Source organism: Ischnura elegans, unplaced genomic scaffold, assembly GCF_921293095.1.
Source record: "Ischnura elegans unplaced genomic scaffold, ioIscEleg1.1, whole genome shotgun sequence".
NCBI classification, from domain to species: Eukaryota; Metazoa; Arthropoda; class Insecta; order Odonata; family Coenagrionidae; genus Ischnura; species Ischnura elegans.
Window position 1 is genome coordinate 237,308 of NW_025791716.1, and position 23,702 is coordinate 261,009.

The window sequence follows — 23,702 nt, forward strand, 5'->3', positions numbered from 1 at the left end:
GTTGTTAAAAATGTTGACGAAAGAGTTGAAGGAAGAATATTTTTCGCGAATGTTTCCCTTAGCAACTGATTGTTTGGTGTCACAAAATTAACTACGGTAAAGTTTAATTGAAGTGTTAACGGTGTTACATCGTGGTTGTTTACTCTGCATATGTGAAGTCATGTACATTGGCAGATCCGGATTAATAATAAGTGTAATGCTATGTATTTGGACCGCTGTTGTGAAAGCAGTTAGCGATGTTAAATAGTGCACATCGCATTTCCACTGTCAGACGGCGTTGATTATTGTTAAATTTCCTTTCGTCCGAATATAATTCCTTGTGTGATATTTCATAACTTCTTGGCAGCGAAACTTCATAATTAATTAGGGCAACGATAACATTCCATGGTAATGCTGTGTTAAGTTGACTTGTGACTTGAAAAGCGTAGTGTTAGCATCACGGAGGCCGAAAGAATTTTATCGGATATAGAAAAGGAATTAATTGTAAAACGTAAAATCACAAACGTTTCCTCAGACTCGTGAAATTGGAGACCAGCAAAACGCCATTGTCATATGATTGAATGGAAACCGTGAAATGTTGTAAGTAGCGGCACTCATACGCAAGTTTATTTGTGATTTTGCAAAATTATGTCCAGCGTTGGTTATCGGAAATGTGTGAACGCATTATGCAAAGCGTCGAAGACTATTTTAAGTCCTCCACACACATTTTCGCACACCGCATGTGTTATGATTTTCGGGAAAAAATGTAAACTGTGCTCTTGCAATGCGTTACTGATTGTTACGAGGTAACCGTAGGGGCTCGAAACTGAAATAGCTTTCGCCATGGGTGATAATTACTCGATTTCATTACATCAAACTTTTTTATCGCTGGTCTTTCCTGGGAAAGGGAATGAGAAATGTGATTGTTGACGTGCTAATTATCCTTAGCAACCGGGTGTTTGCTGGTTTCATTGCTGTTGTTTTCAATTGTTTCGACAAGTACGAACGCTGAAGTTGTTGCACCGATTTGCGTGTGGGAAGTGTTCCACTACTAATTGCTTGCATTGAAAAATTCTTATTGTTGCGAATTTAGTATCGATAGTAAGTATCGTACGTTTGCGTTTCATTGTCTTTGATAGGACGTCGTGCGTTTGATGAGTAACTGTTACAATAAATCTGTAATTGAATTGATGTAATGAATCGTTCACGAAACAACTCCGCGATTAATATATTTCTCGAATGCATCTGCAAGCTTTGTCCGTTTAACCGATTGCAAGCGTGCCATTACAACGTAAACGAGACATAATGAAAGAAAGAAATTGCGTCCTTCATGTTCCGGGAGCACAATTTTATCCATCGCATGACACGCAAGTTCGGACGACAGCATTTTGTTTTGCTTTTCTCCAGGCTCGACACCCCCGATACCGGCTGCCTAGTCAGTGTGCGTGTCGAGACTTGCAGGAACTCAATTCGTATGGGAGTGGAAGTGGTCCGCTAGTTATGCACGCGAAAATGAAATGCAATACGCCGAGCGACGCTCGGTGGTCGGCAGTTAATAGCATTGCCCGGATTTAATTTCCTTCAGTCAAAATTAACATTCACCAACGATGAGAAATGAGAGAAATGTGCAGGTTTACAATGATGTGTTCATGGATTGAATTTATAAGTGATTTTACGTGCGAAACGGACGCAAGCTTTGCGTCTTCGGACGAAAAGGCTATGTGCCATTGCTGTCATTAATAGTAATCGTTCGAGACAGTCAAGATCCGAGGACTCGACAGCGGATGCATTGGCATTGTTGACCTCGGTCGTAAACAATAGCCGGGGTGCGCTCTCCCTCGGGGGAATCGAACTTTCAAACTTGTGTTTGCACGCGCCCGGCGAGGCAGGCACCGGACTGCGGAGTGGCCTCCCCCGCACCATCTAGCGGCAGCGCGTCTTACTTTTTGAGCACTCACGATGCAATACTTGTCCCGGGAGGCGGATGACGAGATAATATTATTACTTTGTTGCAAGTTTGTCAGTGACAGCTGACATTACGTCGTTTGTATCTTCCATCTTTTGACGCTACACACGTGTAAGAAAAGGAATGATGAATGATCCGCAGTAATAATAGCCGATCCCGTTAATGAAGGGAATCGCACGTAGCAGGGTTTTAATTACTACGCAGTGAATTAATTTTCGTTCCAAGGAAATCTAACAGGAGAATAGTAATCGTTGAAAGCATTTCACAAATTGACCTTCGTCTTTATTAAAAGAATTTTTCTCGACATATTCTGGCAATGCATAGGTAGTGGTAGCTGAGTTAAAATATTTTTTAAAGAGTTCAAGAATAAAAATTCGATCGAAATTATGTTAGGTATGCATTTAATTTTAAAAATGGATTCGCTGGAAATGGAGCATTATGGAATGCGGACAGGAAAAGCAGTTCTCTCAAGGAATACATTCGAGAAATGTATTGTTCGGCGATACATTATTTTATTTAAGTTCTGGGCTTGACTGTTTTAAGCGCGGTTTCTCTACGAATGACATAACGAATGTAACAACTTAGGAACAGAAATATGTTATCCAAGAGTGGTGAATTAAAAGAGTTGTATCGATCGTTCGTGGAACAATATATTTTCCGCTGTAATCACCAACGTTTCGTTGATGAGATGTAATTTACTTTACTTACGGAATTCACTCGAGCGAAATGATTTCTTTCAGTATGTACGATGTAAGTATCTTGCGCGAAGAATACGGAAGAAATGGAATGGACTGCACAAAGGCAGTGCTCTGCGCGATAAAGTTAAGTTAAATGGAAAAACTGAAGGTGCGTGTTTCAATAGTTTCACTTGAAGGAAGTGGGAGTACTGCCATTTCACGTGAAAGAAAATGCAACGCACATCGTTCAACGCATGAATGTGGTGAATATCTTGTAATTCGTTCTCATAAGGATTCAACGTGGTATGGCCGTTGGCGAAGATATGTATGGCTTTTGAAGAATTTTATTCTCATTCGGTGATTAGATTCGATAGTTCACTATCTGACTTTGTAACAATTTGGATTTAAATGTCATACAGGAATGAAATTGAGCATCAACGGCGCATAAAAAATTTCCATTTCAAAAGCATCAGTTTCGGAAATGGATCTGTAAGAGTTAGTTTTCAGAAATGTTGCAGTTTCGGAAAGGAAGACAGCGGAAGCGCGGACCTTCCGTGACAAAGTAGAGGCTTTCGAAGATGGATTACAATGTGAAGCCAACGTGGAATATGGAGTGCAGCTGAAAAAGGTGGAATGAGGGAGAAACGGTTTGACGGTAAGAGAAACTGTCCCACCAGTTTTCTGAGTGGCAAAGTGCCCTTGGTTGCAAATGGGTCATTACAAGGAAATGACGTTAACGATCGTCTCGTGCGGCTGCATCAATCTGGAATCGGCAGCATGGAAAAAATGGTTGCGAAAGTTCAGAATTTAGATTTTTTATCTGAGTAAACAATCGGTCATGGTATCGATATCGATACGTAGCCATGCAATAAGGTGGATATTCTATCGATAAAATTGAGAATCGATACTTTCCATAGTCAAAGTATCGAATAAATCGATCTCGAAAACTCTGAAAAAAATTCTGCGAATATTGCGATTTTAAGTTTTTTTCCTGAGAAAAGTATCGATATAAGAATCGATTTCGATGCCTTTCGATACTAAAGACTGGCGGTACCTTTAGATAATATGGAAAAATCGATTCGATCGGTGCTCGAAATATCGATTTTTCGATAACAAATGTTGGACATTGAAAGAGGCATTTTTGCGAAAGTGTCGACTTTGGAATTTATTTTCTAGCCATGCATAGATGCAATTGTCGATTTGAATAAACAATAATAAACAACAACGGTAGGTGTACACATTTCAGTCGACAAACGGTACCTTTGTCGTTTGCAACATCGATATTTTTGATCCTTAATAGCGTACCTATGACACAAAAGTGCTGACTTTGGACACCATTTTTGGTAAAAGTATCGATATCGAGATCGATATTCGAGCATGTCGATACAATTTGATTCAATGTATATTCGATAGAATCCATTTCGATAACAATCGAAGCGGGGAACATCGAGTTTCGCCCCTTCGAAAAGTGCACGTAATATTCATTCTTGCCTCAATTATGGGCAAAGTATCGATGTTCTCATCGATACTCTGTGTCGGTGGCGAGTTTTAATACACTCTGCCGATACTCTATTGGTCAAAACATCTGAATTCGCAATTTAAATTTTTCGATAATTATCGGCCATAGCATCGATATTTTGGGCTCGAGAGAATCGAAATTGCTAGAAAACGTCGATTCTCGATACTTTCGATACTTTGGCACGGGTTTGGATCGTCAGTCATCGAAACGACGTTCACCCCACCAATGACGTCATCACTCCGAAAGCAGTCGTAAAAGCCGCCAACGAAGCGGAATCGACGGAAGAGCACGAAGGCGATTCGAAATCGACGGGGCGAGTGAAAATCGATAACCGTAAGTGATAATCGGACCACTTTCCGAACGGAAGTTTAAGCAATGGCAAATAATATCCTGCACTTTCTATGGTCCCGAAAAGGACCTTTGTCATTCGATGATGCTGCAGCTGCCAGATGTAATGGGCTGCTGCCGCGATGGAAATCTAACCACCGAATCCGTACAGGGTGCGTCCCTGGCGCTTGAGGGCGTACACGACGTCCATGGCGGTCACGGTCTTCCTCTTGGCGTGTTCGGTGTAGGTGACGGCGTCACGGATCACGTTCTCCAGGAGCACCTCGAGCACACCGCGGGTCTCCTCGTAGATGAGTCCGGAGATACGCTGGACACCTCCACGGCGGGCCAAACGGCGAATGGCCGGCTTGGTGATGCCCTGGATGTTGTCGCGAAGAACCTTGCGATGACGCTTGGCGCCTCCTTTCCCCAAGCCTTTTCCTCCCTTGCCACGTCCGGTCGTGTCGCTGCTGTCTCGGTGAGAGAATCGTGGTTGCGCCACGTTCTGCTTTCTTTTTATAACGTCTTTCGACGGTCTCGCACTCTCAGCCAATCACATTTCGGCACATGTAAGAGTCTACACACTCGTGCCAATATATTGGGTCGAGAAATCGGCCGCTTCAGTTACTTTCCCGACAGGAAAATGGCACGTACCAAGCAGACAGCCCGTAAGTCGACCGCCCCCAGGAAGCAGCTGGCCACCGAGGCCGCTCGCAAGAGGCCACCGGTGGAGTGAAGAAGCCCCACAGGTACCGTGGCCCTCCGAGAGATCAGCAGATGATACCAGAAGAGCACTCTGATCCGCAAGCTGCCCTTCCAGCGTCCGTGAGATCGCCCAGGACTTGAAGACCGACCTCCGCTTCCAGAGCTCCGCCGTCATGGCTCTGCAGGAGGCGTCCGAGGCCTACCTCGTGGGTCTTTTCGAGGACACCAACCTGTGCGCCATCCACGCCGAGCGCGTCACCATCGTGCACCAAAGGACATCCAGCTGGCACGCCGTATCCGCGGAGAGCGCGCTTAGATCGCTGTCGACTTCTCGTCGGCACAAAAACAAAAGTCCTTTTCAGGACTAGACGTCATACGGACGATTGTTTCCCATTGCTTTCATCGACGAGAATGAAATAATATTTCGTAAAGAAAAGCTGAAAGAGAATGAAAAAATAATAAAGTTGTAATTAATGATAATTATGATTAACTAATGAAAAATATTTGAAATGAATACTGGAAGGTACGAATAAAACTTATGAAAAGATGTTTTTTTTGCAGATGGAGTGCTTGTTTCCTGACGGAAAATGCTGTCTTTACAGAATGGCAATTTAAATTTCGTAAGTAACGAAAATTATATTTTAATTCCGGAGAATTATTGAAAAATGGCGATTTTTCGATGGAAAACAATCGAAAAACGTCTTCGAGTGCGACTTCGGGAACGCTCTTATGGGATTTCCCGGGTAAAAAAATGCGATCGGAAATACTGGAGATATCGCAGAGATCTTCTGGAATTTAAACGATTGGCGTATCAGAGTCGCTCACGAACCGGAAGGAAGCGAAACAAATGAGAATCGAGCGATTTATGACGTCACGAGCAAATCGCGGCCAAGCGGGTACCCTTTCCCATGTAAAATTTTTGACTCGGAAAGAGACGAGATATCGCTCTGATCTTCGGGAATCGAAACGATGACGTCACAAGAGTCGCCCGTGGACTTGTGGGAAGGGAAACAAACGAGAAACGGCGGAATTACGAGGTCGCGAGCAAATTTGGGGTGCTTGTATAGGGAATGCAATGTAAAAATTTCTGAAAAAAAAAATTCGAGATATCGCTCTGATCTTCTGGAATGGAAACGATTACGTCGTTAGAATCCATTGGGGACACGTGATTGGCTAATCGGACGGTAAACGAGCGAATGGGAGCGACGCGAGCAAATCCACCATGCTCAATGGGGTTTCCCGTGTTAAAGTGGCGAGAAAAAAAATTCGAGATATCGCTCTGATCTTCCGGAATGGAAACGATTGCTGCGTTAGAATCCATTCGAGACTTGTGGGAACGAAATCGGACGGTATCGGAGCGAATCGGAGCGATTTGAGCAAATCCCGCATGTTGCAATGGGTAAATTGCATGTGTGTGCGATGCGGGTTGCGTCGACTGCCCCTGCGAGGTGACGGAAATTCGGGGGGGAATTTTTTTCGACCCCCCGGTGTGAAGATGTCGGCGTTATCAGTGGCGGATATCGTGTGGGGGTTGTTCGTGGACGTCCGCGTAATTTATGCGCACTGCCATGCCACCGGGAGGGGTTTAAAAGGCGCATTTTTACGCCCAATTTCGCGCAAAACCTCCATCATCGAGTCGTGGTGATTCGTGTAATTTTCCCGTGTGGTCCACGTTCACTGGGTGGACGCGTGACGTGCGTGCGTGTTCCAGCAAAATATTCTCCGCGTCTCGGGATGCGTTGGAACGTGAAAAATCGATGGGAAAGGAACGGCGAAATTAGTGTCGGAACCCTTTGAAATTCACTCGACATTAGAAGAATGCGTTCGTTCGTCGTGAAAAAATTCAGGAAAGCGTGGAATTTATTGTTCTTTACGAATGCGTAAAGAAAATGGGAAGAAAAGGTAGCAAAAGTGCATCAAAAAATGAAAAACCTCGAAAAGAGTCGGTGAAATTTAGTACGCGTCGACCTATGAAATTCGTGGAAAATTAGTAAATTCCATCGTATGGGCACGGAATCGAGCAGTAATGTGTATCCGTACTCGTAGTAAAAGGAAATGGAACGAGATATCCCGAAAGATTTGAGGTAACGGAGGTAAAAATATTAGAAACTTGAAAAAAATGTGAAGAAAATGTTTCGCCTTCACTTTCGAAAATCGTGGAAAATATGTAGATGAGGTCTGGAGAGAACGAAATCAATGGCTGAAACGTACGATGTTGTGTTATTTGCGAAAATGGAAAAGATTCGGCGTCAGAGTGTACCGTTGAGGAGTAAAAAAATGAAAACCATCGAAAAAAATTCGTCGCCACGTTTCGGGAGGACTTTGGAAATTCGTGGAAAATTATAAGATGCAGTCGGACGTGGTCGTAATTAAGCAGGAAAATGAATATTAACATGCGGAACGTTAATTTTAAAAATTCGAAGCGAATGCGATCGTTCACGGCGCGTTAAATGGAAAAGTTGGGTGAAAAAAAGTTTGCCGAAGTGGTAGGGGCGACTTTCGAAAATTTTTTGGGCGACTGAAATACGTGATGAAGACATGAAATTCACAGCGAAAGCACGGAATGCGATGATGTGTCGAGAGCTGGAAGGATATCGGAGAAGTTCGCAATGGTTCCGGAGTAATTGGGGGAAGACGCGTGAAAAAGGTGCTTGGAGCGGTTTTTCCGACCTTTGAATGATTTTTAAAAATTTAAAGTATGCATGCTGGAGGGCCAGGAACGTCTCGCGACGAGCACCTGCGGTCGAGATGTTCCCTGCCTCGCGGCCCCCTGCCCTTCACCCTCTTTGGCCGCACGGAGTGTGCTGGAGTGGAAGCGGTCCGCTCCCTTGGAACGCCGAAATGAAATGCAAATGGCGGGCGGAGGAAAGACACTTCACTGCCAGGTGGTCATTACCGAGGCGGTCGCGTTCCGATTTGAACGATACTGTGTCTGAGGAATGGATTATTGACGGATGTTCCGTGCTTCGCGTCGTTGGAAATATAGTACATTGTTGTAAGTGACAACATTTGTTCTCCGCATTTCACGACTATCGACCGCGGATGAGTGGACGAATCGTTCGTCATGGAGAGCGGTCACATATTTGCGCCGAGTCGCAATCCGGGATAGAATTCCCACCGAGAGACGACATTTTAAATTCCGCCCTGGGCGTCCACGGCGAGCGACTGCGAAGAGCCCCCCCGCGCCATCTGTCGGCGGCAGATTGTACTCCGGCAGTGCTCGCGTCGCAGGACGAGACGCGGGTAATTGTTTATTACTCCGTAGCAACATTTTATGTGTCACCGTTAGAACGCCTCGTTCCTTGTGAAAGCGTGCATTGTAAATGCGAGTGTTAGTGTGGAAGCGTGTCGAAGGAAAGTGATGAAATGCATTGGCGACGGCGATTGCAATCGAAACGTGTTTGTCGTCCGACTCTGTTCCGTTAAATTTCGCGAAATCTTTTAGATACGTTAGCGCAGAATCGAAGAATATTCTACCAGCCGCAGGAAATAGCACGAACTGAGTCCGCGGTCGACAGCCGTCGCTAAAGTTGCATGGCAACGGACGGTTTAGACCGACGCCAGGTAAATATTTGAAGGGGAGGAATGATTAATGAGCCTCTCGCCTGTAGAATACAAATGAATAGTGCAATAATCGGAGCTGTAATTGATTATGAAAAACATGTCCATCGTGGCTTTCAAAGATATTATCCCCACACACATTGTCAATCGCGGTCGGTTCGGTAATGTCTCGGTGTTGTAATTCGCTCGTTTCGGTAGAGAACTCCCTCGATTCATTCCTCGGATAAAATATTTCTTTCGCTGAATATCGTGGAGAAGTGAGCTTCGCGTAGCATTGCCGAAAAAATTTTTAACGAGCACCACTCGGTAGGCATGCTCTATTGGACGTGTCAGAACTCCTCCCAGCAAACATTGACGATTCAATTGTCCACGAAAAGAACCCGCGGAATCAGCAGTGAAGGAAAACTTAACGCCTTGCTTCGAACGACCAGCGTCATAAAATTTCCCGTGTGTGATTTTCCCGTGACTTCCAATTTGCTTCACCACCATTTAATTCTGTTTCCTACTTGCCAGTCAATGCCGGGCCGAGACATCATGTTGTACGATCGTACTTTCTGTGATTCCTGATAATATCAATACTTCACATTTGATGAGTCGACGGTTCGTTCGTTATGGCAAGGATTACCGCTGCGTGGCGAATAATTATTCCGCAGTGCACTCCCACGGGCGATTATAAGTTTCCTACCGTGAGTCGCACGAGCAGTGCACTGCGGAGAGGACACCATCTAGCGGCGGAATGCGGGTAACTACTTCGTGCGGTGGCCGCCGTGAGAAGACGAAGCGAATGATTCGTGTTCATCAGCGGGTTACCGAAATGACGCCGGTTCTGTCGTGGTCTTTGTGACGCTTTCGTTAATATTCATCTCTTCGAATCGATCTCAGTCGTGCCTCGTCGATTCCGTAAACCGGGCGTTTAAATGTCTTCGACAGCCCGCCGACAGTGTGCTTCGTAGGACGTTCGATGATAAACCGTTCCAATAAATCTGTCACGTCCTTCGCGGGCTTTGCGTCCTTCGAAGGAAAGGTTTCGTGCCATCGCCGTCATTAGTAGTAATCTTTCACGGCAATTGAGATCCGAGGACTCGACAGTGCGTGGATTGGAATTTTTGATCTCGGTCGTGATCGATTCGCTCTCCCTCGGGGAAATGGAACTTTCAAATTTTGAGCGAGTACGCGCCCGGCGAGGCAGTCGCCGGACAGCGGAGCAGGCCCCCCCGCACCATCTGGCGGCAGCGCGTGTTACTCCTTGAGCACTCGCGATGCGATGCTCGTCCCGGGAAGGTCGAGATTAATTATTACTTTGCTGCGAGTTCGTCGGCGACCGCTGACGTTACTTCGTTCGTATCGAAGTCGTCGACGAAGGGACGAATACCACGCAGTGAATTCATTTCCGTTTCCCTCGAATGCGGATGCGCGAATTCTTGGGAAACATTCCACGGGGTGACGTTCATCTTTCCGAACAGAATTTTTCTCGGCATATTCTGGGCACGCATCGCTCGTGGTCGGTGATCGAAAATATTTTTTAATCGGTCGGAGAATAAAAATTACGCCCGGTGTTTTCGGGCCCTACGTGGTTTAACTTGGGTGATCGAACGAGAACCGGTGAATCGTACGCGGTGTGGCCGTCGGCGAGCACGCGACCGAATCCTCGAAAAGTTAGTCGTCACGATCGTGGCGACTCGAGGATAGAATTTCTCCGCGAGTGCGTTCGCATTCCTTTCCGTTGGATGGTCACCGGTTTCCGACAGCGGTCCCGTGATGCAATAATCGATTCCGTCGTTTCTCGTAGTCCGTCTTTGAAAATGTGCCGTTGAAAAATGTCTGGCGTCGCATTTGCACCGTTCGAATCCCGTACGCGTTCCGACCGGACCAAGTAGTTCGCCCTCGGCGGCGTTGGTATCTGCTCGCCGCGGAGGTACGTTCGGGGGTCTCGAGCGAGGAGGGAAGGAAGCCATCTGGCGGCGGCGGAGCGATGCTCGTCGCGGAAAAATATTCGCGATGAATGGAGATTTTAATCGCGGCGGAAGCGCGGAATTGAATATTTCTCGAGGGAGTCGAGTGATGCTTTAAAAAATTTTTTGCGGAGAATCCCGCTGCGCGCAAAAGTGAGGAACGCGTGTATAGTGGACGGGGAACGAGTGACGCGGGCCGCGGAGAGGAAATTCGTGGCTCGGTGACCGGGGTTCGTGAGATAAAAATTTTTTTCTGGGACCGGTACGTTTCGCGAGGAACTTCGGAGTGTCGGGGAGACCGCGGATGTGGAGTGATGGGTCGCGAGAAAAATGCGTGACTGGGTGATCGTGGCGCGGGAAGCTCCGGCCCTCGTTTCCACCGTAAGGATCTGAGGCCGTCGGGGACGGCGACGGAGGCGAGGGAAAGGATTGGTGTCGGAGGCGAGGTTAGCTCTCACGAGTCTCTGCGCGCTGGAAATAAAGACCTCCCCTGGTTCGTAATCGTGCGTTCAGACTCTCGAAAGAGGGTCAGCGCCGGCGGATGGAACGAAGCCGCCGGGGCTTTTGGGAACCCGCGCCTTCGGGCTGGACTCCGAGGCGTCTCCGGCGCCTCGGAACAGCCCCCGGGGCTTCCGACCTGGAGTTCGACTCTGGGGCTCCCTCGCGAGGGAGAAGGAAGTCCCCGGGGGCTTTTCGGGTGGTTTTCCGCTTCCGAGCGGAATGACCGGCCCGTCGCGCAGACGGCGGGCCGGTCGAACTGAAAATGCTTCGTCCCGGACGCTCAAAAAAATTTCTGGACTTAGAATAATTTTCGCCGGCCCCCCCCCCCCCCCCCCGCCCCCCTACCGCGCGGCGCAGCCGCGCCGAAAAATTTTTTTGAGAAAAAATTTGAAAGGTTTTCGGGTGGTTTTAGGGGACGTCGGTGTGTCTCGCATCTGGAACGCGCGTCTGTCGTGGCGACCGCCGTTCGCGAATTTTCGAATTTCTTCGAGATTTGGGTGCCGTGTCGGAGGCGCGGTCGCGATCGTGCGCGTCGCGGCATCGGACGTCGAAAAAAAATATAAAAAAATGTGGGATATTTTTTCTCCGCGACGTTTCGACCTCGGTATCGATTCGATACCGCGGGAGTATCGACCGCGGTCACTTTCGATAGGTTCGACTTTGTAAATTTTTCCCGAGGAGAATATCGATCGTGGATTCGATTTCGACGGTTTTCCGTGCCGCGGAATGGTGTTTTCGTGGGATGGTGCCGCGGACGATGGAATGCGCGATCGGATCTCGGATTTATTCGATGTCGAAGGTGGAAACATTGCAATTTCTTCCCGGGGCGATCGCCGTCCGTGGAGCCGATTGAAATGGGAAAATGCGTTCGCGATTCTCTTCGAGAAACGCTCGGGACGAGGTTTCGGCACGTCACCGAATGCGTGCCCGCATCGCGAAACTGCCGACTTCGTACGCGTTTTTCGGGAGAAACGTCGATGCAGAGACGGGTATTGGAGCGCGTCGATCCGATCGACTCGCAGGTGTATTCGATGGTAACCGTTTCGTACGGGATCGAAGCGGGGAACGTCGAATTTTGCCCCCTCGAAAAGCGTACCCGACGACCGTTCTAGTGGCGAGTTTGAATTCTGCGCGCGTTCGGTATGGCGCGAGTAGTTGGGCTGCGGTGGCGCTGACGATCGCGAAATACTTGAAATCGCCGAAGAACGAAGGCGTCGCTCGCACGAAGGTCTCGGGAAACGATAACGTCGTGAAAATAAAAGAAAAAATACCATTCAAAAGAACGACCGACTCCGAGATTCGAACCCGGGACTCTGGGACCGCAGCCTGGCTGAGGAAAACATGGCGTGACATATTAACGTTGCAATGACTTTTTATACAACTTTTAATTGGAATAATCGAATGGAATTTTGAAGATACCTTAGAAATTCATTCAAGTGATGGAATACGCTTTTCCTTTCACGTCCATCGCATGCGAAAACGGCCTCGGGGCCCTCGACGTGCCGTGACCGTTATCCCATAAGAAGAGCATTGCAGATTGTTTTTCTTTTAATTTAAAAAAATATTTTTAACGGCCTCGATGCTTTCTTAACACCACAGAGTCAAAGGTTGGAGAATTTTTAAATACCATTCCGCTTCATCGTAGACATTTCGTTACCTTTCCGAAGTACTTTCTCTCCTCCAAAGCATGCATTTTCAACGTTCGACCAACAATGACTCTTTGCCGTGGCAACCACACCACAAAAACCTCTATTAGTGAGCGGGTAAAGAACGCGGTGCACTCACCGAGGAGGAATTCGTATGAATACTCTGTATAACGCGGTATTATTTGAAGGAATCGTACCGAGAAAATAACGTCTCGTAGACAGCTGATTGATGCGACGTCCGAGAGGTGGTGCCCCCAGTGGCGACTACGGAACTATCTGCTACAGGCGAGCTTGGAGCATCAGGCAATTAGCCCACGACAAGATAATTACTATTAATTTGCTGCATTTACTCTCCGCAGAGGATGTATCGTGTGATCCTCTATATTTCCTCGTGTGCAACAAATTTCCACACTTACTGTGTCGTGTGCATTGCAGAAAATTCGTCCGAGTGAAGCGTTCTTGTGATCGGTGCATTTTGAAGTTTTTCTGTGAAAGTCTTAAAGTAATGCGTGTGACCGTGAAGTTAAGCAGTGCGCAAGCGATGACACCATCGAGTTTTAAATGCATGTGTACACCAGAGTTTATTATTAATGTAGTGAAGTTGCATGTTAAGAAATATTGCGTTGCATCATACGGCCACACACTCAACCCTGGGTTCCCAGAATAGCATGTTGACATGAATACAACTTATGGGATATTTTTCAAACTATTCATTCTGTGCCTACGAGACTCCACAATAATGTTCCTTTTAATGTTACCTACGTTTCGATACGTCTCCCGTCCAAATCCCTCGGTAATTATGGCTTAAACGAATAATTTTCAGTAAGGCGATTGACATTTGATTTTTTGAGCCACGGAATGTAACAAATTTATTAAACCGTGGAGTCCTTCGCACTGACACTCGTCACGAATAATTGCCTAAACTTTCTTATCGTTTAAATACCGATTCCATCGAAATCCACTGGTTTTTACTGTTTATATGACATAATGTTGATTTTGAAAATTCGGCCTTTGGTAACTGTCAGGAAAAAATATGAGATATTTCTCGAACTATTCCTCTTTTGGCTACGAAACTCCACAAAATTGTTCTTTTTAATATTACCTACGTTTTCAAACGTCCCCCGTCAATATCCCTCGGTAATAATGGCTTAAACAAATAATTTTCAGTATGACAGCTGTCATTTCATTTTGTCATATTCATATTGTAATATTTTTTTCAAACCATTGAATAAATCGCACTGACACTAGTCACGAATAATTGCCTTAACTTTCTCATCGTTTTAAAATCGGTCCCATCAAAATCCACTGGTTTTTACTGTTTATATGAAATAATGTTGATTTTAAAAATTCAGCCTATGCTAACTATCAGGCACATAATATGGGATATTTTTCAAACTATTCCTACTGTGCCTACGAGACTCCACAATAGTCTTTGTTTTAATGTTACCTACGATTTGAAACGTCACCCGTCAAAATCCAACGATAATCATGGTTTTTAGATATAATTTTGAGTATGAAAATGGAAAAATGATATACTCAGTATCAGATTGTAACACATTTTTAAAACTGTTAACTCTGTTGCACAGACACTAATCACGAATATTTGTCTCAATTTTCTTAACGTTTTAAAACCGTCCCCATCAAAATCCACTGGTTTTTACCGTTTATATGACATAATGTTGTTATCGAAAATTCAGCCTATGCTAACTATCAGGCACATAATATGGGATATTTTTCAAACTATTCCTACTGTGCCTACGAGACTCCACAATAGTCTTTGTTTTAATGTTACCTATGATTTGAAACGTCACCCGTCAAAATCCAACGATAATCATGGTTTTTAGATATAATTTTGAGTATGAAAATGGAAAAATGATATACTCAGTATCAGATTGTAACACATTTTTAAAACTATTGACTCTGTTGCACTGACACTAATCACGAATATTTGTCTCAATTTTCTTAACGTTTTAAAATCGTCCCCATCAAAATCCATTGGTTTTTACCGTTTATATGACATAATGTTGTTATCGAAAATTCAGCCTATGCTAACTGTCAGGCACATTATATGGGATATTTTTCAAACTGTTCCTTCTGTGCCTACGAGACTCCACAATAATGTTTGTTTTAATGTTACCTACGATTTGAAACGTCACCCGTCAAAATCCAACGATAATCATGGTTTTTAGATATAATTTTGAGTATGAAAGTGGAAAAATGATATACTCAGTATCAGATTGTAACACATTTTTAAAACTATTGACTCTGTTGCACAGACACTAATCACGAATATTTGTCTCAATTTTCTTAACGTTTTAAAACCGTCCCCATCAAAATCCACTGGTTTTTACCGTTTATATGACATAATGTTGTTATCGAAAATTCAGCCTATGCTAACTATGCTAACTATTCAGCCTACGCTAACCTAAAATGTAGTTCTTTAAGTATGGGATTTTCCCTCGACAAAAGGTAAGTACATTACATTTACTTGAGTTATGCTTCAATGAATTGTTATCACTCCAGTCAGCAAGAGAGGTTAAACAACTCTGAAGAACCAACGACCTTCAGATACTAGCCTGTCAAGTTCCTTCTCAACCTTTCCTTTGAATGAAATAGGAACTTGCCGTGGCTCGCAAAAAATTGGTTTCACACCCTCTTTTAATGCCGATTGTATTTTCCACATTAAAATGTGATCACATAATAATGATTAGCCGATACGAAAACAAATAACCGCCACGTCATTTTCTCATACCCTCGACTAACAGCTGATTTCATAAATGAGATTTTCAATGCGTATCATATGTACATCCACGGTTTACTATGATTTTTAAAAGTAAATGAAGCGAGTATTTATAATTGCGAGTCAATATTCCGTTAAATACAGAAAAATATATGAAATATCTAATGTTTACGGAAATTGCTACCCAAGTTTTTCATACTAGGTTGGGCGGAGCTTGGCAAGACTCCCATTGCGAAAAAAAATATTACAACGCTTCATTTGGAATACGGTCTCGTTGCAATGATGACCCGCAGAATAGCATGTGCTATTTATTGCGACTCATGTACAGAATAAGAGCCCAAAAGCATTGTCTTGTGGTGGCTAGGATATAGTCTGCTGATAGTAAGGAATTCGGCATCGTCTTGTTTCTCGTTCGGGGCCCGAACGTCGCTTGTTTTTCCCGTCAGCTGTCGGATTACCGGGGTCAAAAAAGCAGCCGTTCTCATATCACGGGATTAATACATTTTCGTTCCAATTTGTGGATTATTCGGCTATCCCGATCGATTCGACGTAACTTTCAATTTTTACGAATGACGAATTTAGGCATCATATCCCTGTGTTGTCGAGGTTATCAAAATAATGAAAGCAGTACTTCCAAGAGCAGGCACCTTTTGCGAAGTTACGTCTCCGGGAAAATTTTCGGTGGTACAAAATCTCTGTAACGAGTGTTAAATAAATGCCTTTGATGTTAACTACAGATTAAGTGTTACGATTGCATTTCTACACTGGAGTTTATTACTGATGTAGTCGAGTTATCGTGTTGCCTGTTCTACGACCGGCAAATGTGATTGCATGATATCGTTCGTTAAGAGACGATGTGTTTTTGATTAATTTTGAATTAACTACGTCTTCTGTTCATGGGGATGGATCGGTGGTTTGAAGTGGTGTCGATATATTTTGAATGTGCAATGGAAGTTGGCGGGAATACGTGCTTTTATTATTGTCAATTTTTCAGGTTGAACTGTGATGAGCCGATCGCCGCCGACAACCTGTAAATGTACCCTTGAGAAACATAAATGCATTTCAACTGTTGAATGGCTGTTGGGTAATTTTAAGAAAGCAAGTGACGGTCTTACGAGGAATCCTGCCCGAGTCTTAGAAGTGAAGTTTTGTTGTGATCGGTGCATTTTGAAGTTTTTCTGTGAAAGTATTAAAGAAATGCGTGTGACCGTGAAGTGAGCGGTGTGCAAGTGATTAAATGATCAAGTTTTAAATGCATGTGTACAACAGTGCTTATTATTAGTGTAGTTTAGTTGCATGTTAAGAAATATTGTGTTGCATCATACAGCCACATACTCCACAGTGGGTTCCCATATTTGCATGTTGACACGATGACAACTTTGTGAACATTTATGGGATATGTTTCAAACTATTCATTCTGTGGCTACCAAACTCCACAAAAATGTTCGTTTAAACGTTACCTACGTTTTGAATTGTCTCCCGTCCAAATCCCTCGGTAATTATGGCTTAAACAAATAATTTTCTGTATGACACATGTAATGTTATTTTTTCACCGGCAGATTGTAACATATTAATTAAACCATAAATTCAATCGCACTGACACTCGTCACGAACAATTGCCTTATTTCTTCTGTTCTTTTAAAACTTGTCCCACTAAAATCCGATGCTTCTAACGGTTTGTAAGATGTAATGTTTACATTGGAAATTACACCTTTTGAAAATATCAGTCACTTGAAATAGGATATTTTTGAAATTACTAACTCTAGGGTTACAAAACTCTTTAATAACGTTTGTATAATTATTATCTACGTTTTAAAGCGTCTCCCATCAAAATCCCACGGTAACTATGGTTTTTATGAATAACATTGTGTTTGACTCTACGAATTTCATGTTGACAGACAGGGATTGCAACATATTAATTAAACCATTAATTCAATCGCACTGACACTCGTCACGAACAATTGCCTTATTTCTCCTATTCTTTTAAAACTAGTCCCATCAAAATCCGTTGGTTTTTACTGTTCATAAGATATAATGTTTATATTGGAAAATCAACCTTTGCAAAATATCAGTCACTTGAAATGGGATATTTTTGAAATTACTAACTCTAGGGTTACGAAACTCTACAATAACGTGGGCATTATTATTGTCTTCCTTTTAAAGCGTCTCCCATCAAAATCCCACGTTAACTATGGTTTTTATGAATAACATTGTGTTTGACTCTACGAATTTCATGTTGACAGACAGGGATTGCAACATATTAATTAAACCATTAATTCAATCGCACTGACACTCGTCACGAACAATTGCCTTATTTCTCCTATTCTTTTAAAACTAGTCCCATCAAAATCCGTTGGTTTTTACTGTTCATAAGATATAATGTTTATATTGGAAAATCAACCTTTGCAAAATATCAGTCACTTGAAATGGGATATTTTTGAAATTACTAACTCTAGGGTTACGAAACTCTACAATAACGTGGGCATTATTATTGTCTTCCTTTTAAAGCGTCTCCCATCAAAATCCCACGGTAACTATGGTTTTTATGAATAACATTGTGTTTGACTCTACGAATTTCATGTTGACAGACAGGAATTGCAACATATTAATTAAACCATTAATTCAATCGCACTGACACTCGTCACGAACAATTGCCTTATTTCTCCTATTCTTTTAAAACTAGTCCCATCAAAATCCGTTGGTTTTTACTGTTCATAAGATATAATGTTTATATCGGAAAATCAGCCTTTGCAAAATATCAGTCACTTGAAATGGCATATTTTTGAAATTACTAACTCTAGGGTTACGAAACTCTACAATAACGTTTGTATAATTATTATCTACGTTTTAAAGCGTCTCCCATCAAAATCCCACGGTAACTATGGTTTTTATGAATAACATTGTGTTTGACTCTACGAATTTCATGTTGGCAGACAGGGATTGCAACATATTAATTAAACCATTACTTCAATCGCACTGACACTCGTCACGAACAATTGCCTTATTTCCGTTTTCGTCTTAAAGCTTGTCTCATCAAAATCCGCTGGTTTTTACGGTTTATAGAACATAATTTTGATATTGGAAATTAGCCATTGCAATATCTCGGGCACTTCTAATGGGATATATTTTAAACTAATTCATCTAAGGCTACGAAACTCGACACTAATGTATGCTTTAATATATTTTTCTTTGTCTGATACACTTTGCCATTATCTTTTGTTTGTGTAGAATTCCATTTTAATCATATTATTTGAACGGCGATATGCATGCATCGCGCCCGCGTCAACTTGGCCCAAACGTTTTTCATGGCAACGAAACTCGGGAGATTAAGACGGGATTTGGAGAAATTTACTAGTGATCATCAAGTGTAATTTAACTCATTGCCGAAATCTTCCCTTTTTTTCAACCCTTGATCGTTTACTGAGATTACTGTCGTAATACCGACAAGGGTCTCCAAACGGGGGAAAAAGTTTTGGGCCAAGCTAACGCCCTATGATAATTTCTTCTGGATATCGGGTGGAATAATTAAAAAATTTCGATTCTGACGGCAAGTATATTTTATGGGAATGGAAGGTGTGAATATGTGATAAATTTAATAGTCATCCTGAGTACATCGGTCGAGAAATGTAATTTCGAGGAGAAAAGTTTGACATAGGAGTTTTTCCGAGTGATCGCATGAAATATGAAAACACATTAATTTTCTTTGGAACGTCACTTAGGATATTATTTTTAGTTAGGAAACTTAGGATTTTATTGGAAATATTGCCTTTGCAATATATCAGGCACTTGAAAAGGGATATTTTTGAAATTATAAATGATATTGAGTTGGAATCTATAAATGTCATGTTGACATCCTGAGATTGTAATATATAAGTCGTGTATTCACTAATAGCATGAACTAGCTTGTGTTATTTGAGAATATGATATACCTTGTACATTGCCATGAACAGCCTTTCAAACACCTGACAAATGCTGAACGACATTTCAACTTCATTCTTGTGTTTGGTTAATGTGTGAGATTTTACAACCTGTGAAAGTTACATGTATCGTTTTAATAGTCTCTGTAATTCCATTTCAGGTCTTGGAGGATCACATCGGATCTTACATCAGGGAGAATGTCGGTTATTTTAGGAAGCTTATGACTGGAATTGCTGTGCTGTACAATCCACATTTTCGAATATATCCTCGTTTAAACTACGAACACTATCACATACAAATATTTTTTTAACTAAAACTTTTTTAAACTAAATAATTATGCACACTGAATTGCAGTGACTTATAACTTCATGCATGGTACAATTGGAGAATGTTTCATGGTATATCTTCACTTGAAGGAAGGCTCTATTGACAGGAATTCAATTTAAGTGTGAGCCGAAGGGATATCGATATATGTCAGATTTTAACTTTCTTTCAGATTCACGTCCTCTGGCATGTAGGAACGGGTCTGTCCTGATCATTTAAACCACGTCTGCTGCATGAGAAGTTTGCCTGAAAGAAAGCCTGTGGTCTCCATGTCTTATGCTGTTGGAGTTATGTCCCATGCTGTTGGAGTCCTTGGTGAATGCTGACAAGGAAATATTTCTCTATGTGACAAACCTTTGCTGATATTATTTGAAACTGTTCATTTTGGTAGCACTTAAACTGCACAAAAAAATTTGAATTAATTACCCCAACGTTTTAAACTTGTCCGATCGAAATGCCTCTTGAATTTGGTTTCCACACAATGTCTAACATTCCATCACTAATCTTACTCTAGGAACCGGGACGTGCACATATGACAGTACATTATTCGAGCTATCGACTTTGTGGCACCAAAACTCCCCACAAATATTTGATTCGATCACATCAATGTTTTTAAATCCGTCCCACCATGATACTGAGTTGAAAAATTTCACGCGAAAAATCTGACCATTATAACTCTTGAGCTACAGTTTTAACCATGAGTCGCATCGCTCCCAAACTCTGCACGCATGTACTACACATAATTGTGATCGTTTTAAGACATATTTCGCCGAAATCCGTCGGTAATTATCCTATATATGGCAAAATAAGGTTTTGGGTCAAAATGGCTTCACGCTATACCCCAATACATATAAAACCACGGTTATCTCTGGAACTATAAATTCAATCGCTTGGAGACACTTCACTCTTATTTCTTTTAGTTCTATAGACCTTTTAAGCGTCTCCTGTCAAAATTCGCCTTGAATTACCTAATGCTACATATTTGTCCATTATACTGAGTTGAAAAATTTCACGCGAAAAATCTGACCGTTATAACTCTTGAGCTACAGTTTTAACCATGAGTCGCATCGCTCCCAAACTCTGCACGCACGTACTACACATAATTGTGATCGTTTTAAGACATATTTCGCCGAAATCCGTCGGTAATTATCCTATATATGGCAAAATAAGGTTTTGGGTCAAAATCCCTTCACGCTATACCCCAATACATATAAAACCACGGTTATCTCTGGAACTATAAATTCAATCGCTTGGAGACACTTCACTCTTATTTCTTTTAGTTCTATAGACCTTTTAAGCGTCTCCTGTCAAAATTCGCCTTGAATTACCTAATGCTACATATTTGTCCATTATACTGAGTTGAAAAATTTCACGCGAAAAATCCGACCGTTATAACTCTTGAGCTACAGTTTTAACCATGAGTCGCATCGCTCCCAAACTCTGCACGCATGTACTACACATAATTGTGATCGTTTTAAGACATATTTCGCCGAAATCCGTCGGTAATTATCCTATATATGGCAAAATAAGGTTTTGGGTCAAAATCCCTTCACGCTATACCCCAATACATATAAAACCACGGTTATCTCTGGAATTATAAATTCAATCGCTTGGAGACACTTCACTCTTATTTCTTTTAGTTCTATAGACCTTTTAAGCGTCTCCTGTCAAAATTCGCCTTGAATTACCTAATGCTACATATTTGTCCATTATACTGAGTTGAAAAATTTCACGCGAAAAATCTGACCGTTATAACTCTTGAGCTACAGTTTTAACCATGAGTCGCATCGCTCCCAAACTCTGCACGCATGTACTACACATAATTGTGATCGTTTTAAGACATATTTCGCCGAAATCCGTCGGTAATTATCCTATATATGGCAAAATAAGGTTTTGGGTCAAAATGGCTTCACGCTATACCCCAATACATATAAAACCACGGTTATCTCTGGAATTATAAATTCAATCGCTTGGAGACACTTCACTCTTATTTCTTTTAGTTCTATAGACCTTTTAAGCGTCTCCTGTCAAAATTCGCCTTGAATTACCTAATGCTACATATTTGTCCATTATACTGAGTTGAAAAATTTCACGCGAAAAATCTGACCGTTATAACTCTTGAGGTACAGTTTTAACCATGAGTCGCATCGCTCCCAAACTCTGCACGCATGTACTACACATAATTGTGATCGTTTTAAGACATATTTCGCCGAAATCCGTCGGTAATTATCCTATATTTGGCAAAATAAGGTTTTGGGTCAAAATCCCTTCACGCTATACCCCAATACATATAAAACCACGGTTATCTCTGGAATTATAAATTCAATCGCTTGGAGACACTTCACTCTTATTTCTTTTAGTTCTATAGAACTTTTAAGCGTCTCCTGTCAAAATTCGCCTTGAATTACCTAATGCTACATATTTGTCCATTATACTGAGTTGAAAAATTTCACGCGAAAAATCTGAACGGTGATAACTCTTGAGCTACAGTTTTAACCATGAGTCGCATCGCTCCCAAACTCTGCACGCATGTACTACACATAATTGTGATCGTTTTAAGACATATTTCGCCGAAATCCGTCGGTAATTATCCTATATATGGCAAAATAAGGTTTTGGGTCAAAATTTCGTCGTACCATATGGTTCAAACGCAAATCTGATGATATCGTAGGATCTAATAATGCTATCGTTTTCAAACTCAATACACTTATTTATGATAGTACTATGAAGCTTTTAATAGCCTCACCTCAATATCCCTCCATGATTACTGATTGTAAACATACATTTTGAATTTTACAAGTGAAAAATTCCATTTCTCAACCACATACCTCTCAGATATTTCCTAAACTACTCAAACCTCTGGGCCTAAACTTACTCACTACGATTAGATACTCACAATATTTTGGACGTTTTAAATTTAGTTTGAACCAAATCCGTTGATAATTAAGCATTCTAGCACCAAATCAAATATAATCAAATTGTGTCCATTCCAAGGGTTATTGCTGTTGGCTCCAAGGTGAATGGATGGCTTCAAATACACTAGTTTCTATAACATTTTAGTGGTGATAGCACAATTTTATATCATAAATGTATAAAGAACTTGATATCTCAGCTCTTTCCATGCATGTAGACATAATCACAAGGAATTTTAGTGGCAGACTTTGTGAAACATGCATACACTGATTTGGTCTTATACTTAAACGATCCATTCTCCTCATATACATCCTGCAGGATTTAACGAGAACCTGTCCTTTAATACACTTTGCAGACAATGATTTAGAACCTTAATGTAATTTTTCTTTGATTACTCTGGCTTTGATGTTCCCTGAGTCTTCAGGTGCATGGGTCCAAATTATCTCCTTTAATTAAGGCTCCAATGTTTGGAATAAATTCAAAAATTTTCAGGATAAAGTATCGTTTCTTTTTTACCATAATAAAATATTCAAACCTGAAATTGGAGAACTAAGTATTGGTTACCAAATTGGCACTCTTATGTATTAACCTGGGGTAAATGAACAGCCACCACTGATTGTATATTTTTGACACTGAATTAGAGATTCCATGGGCTATGAAAATCTTACCCTAGAGCCTGAGGAAAAAATATTGCTTTCAATGGTAATTCTCGGAATCAAATACATGGCCATTGCTTATGCTGTACAACACAGTGTGTTTTTGCTTGCCATAGGTGAATAAATTGTGTAACATGTGAGTGAGTGAGCTTTCTGACCAGAAAATATTTCAGCCTAGACGCCACAAGGGAAAAAAGAAGTTCGGTAGCTTGATATGGGCTGGATTTGGCAGCTTCAAAGAGTCAACCTTGACATGGTAAGGAAAACTCAAACTTGACATGAGTTAACATGCTATGTGGGTCGTATGGTGGCTGATGT

The 23,702-nt window shown here is 42.1% G+C and overlaps 1 non-coding gene across 5 annotated transcripts in view; it reads left to right on the forward strand.

Annotated features, from left to right (window-relative positions):
• The window catches only part of LOC124173581, a 289,573-nt gene that overhangs the window by 191,148 nt on the left and 74,723 nt on the right, over positions 1-23,702 (forward strand). Inside the window, exons 10-12 of one of the 5 annotated variants that reach the window (XR_006868618.1) lie at positions 16,568-17,068; positions 19,652-19,889; positions 19,988-20,462. The exons of 1 other annotated variant lie outside the window; for it this stretch is intronic. This is a non-coding gene — a transcript (uncharacterized LOC124173581). Of the gene's footprint in view, positions 1-13,095; positions 13,627-16,567; positions 17,069-19,651; positions 19,890-19,987; positions 20,463-22,030; positions 23,641-23,702 lie in introns of those variants that run through there. 3 more of the 5 variants (XR_006868664.1, XR_006868619.1, XR_006868659.1) reach the window with 3 other exon arrangements.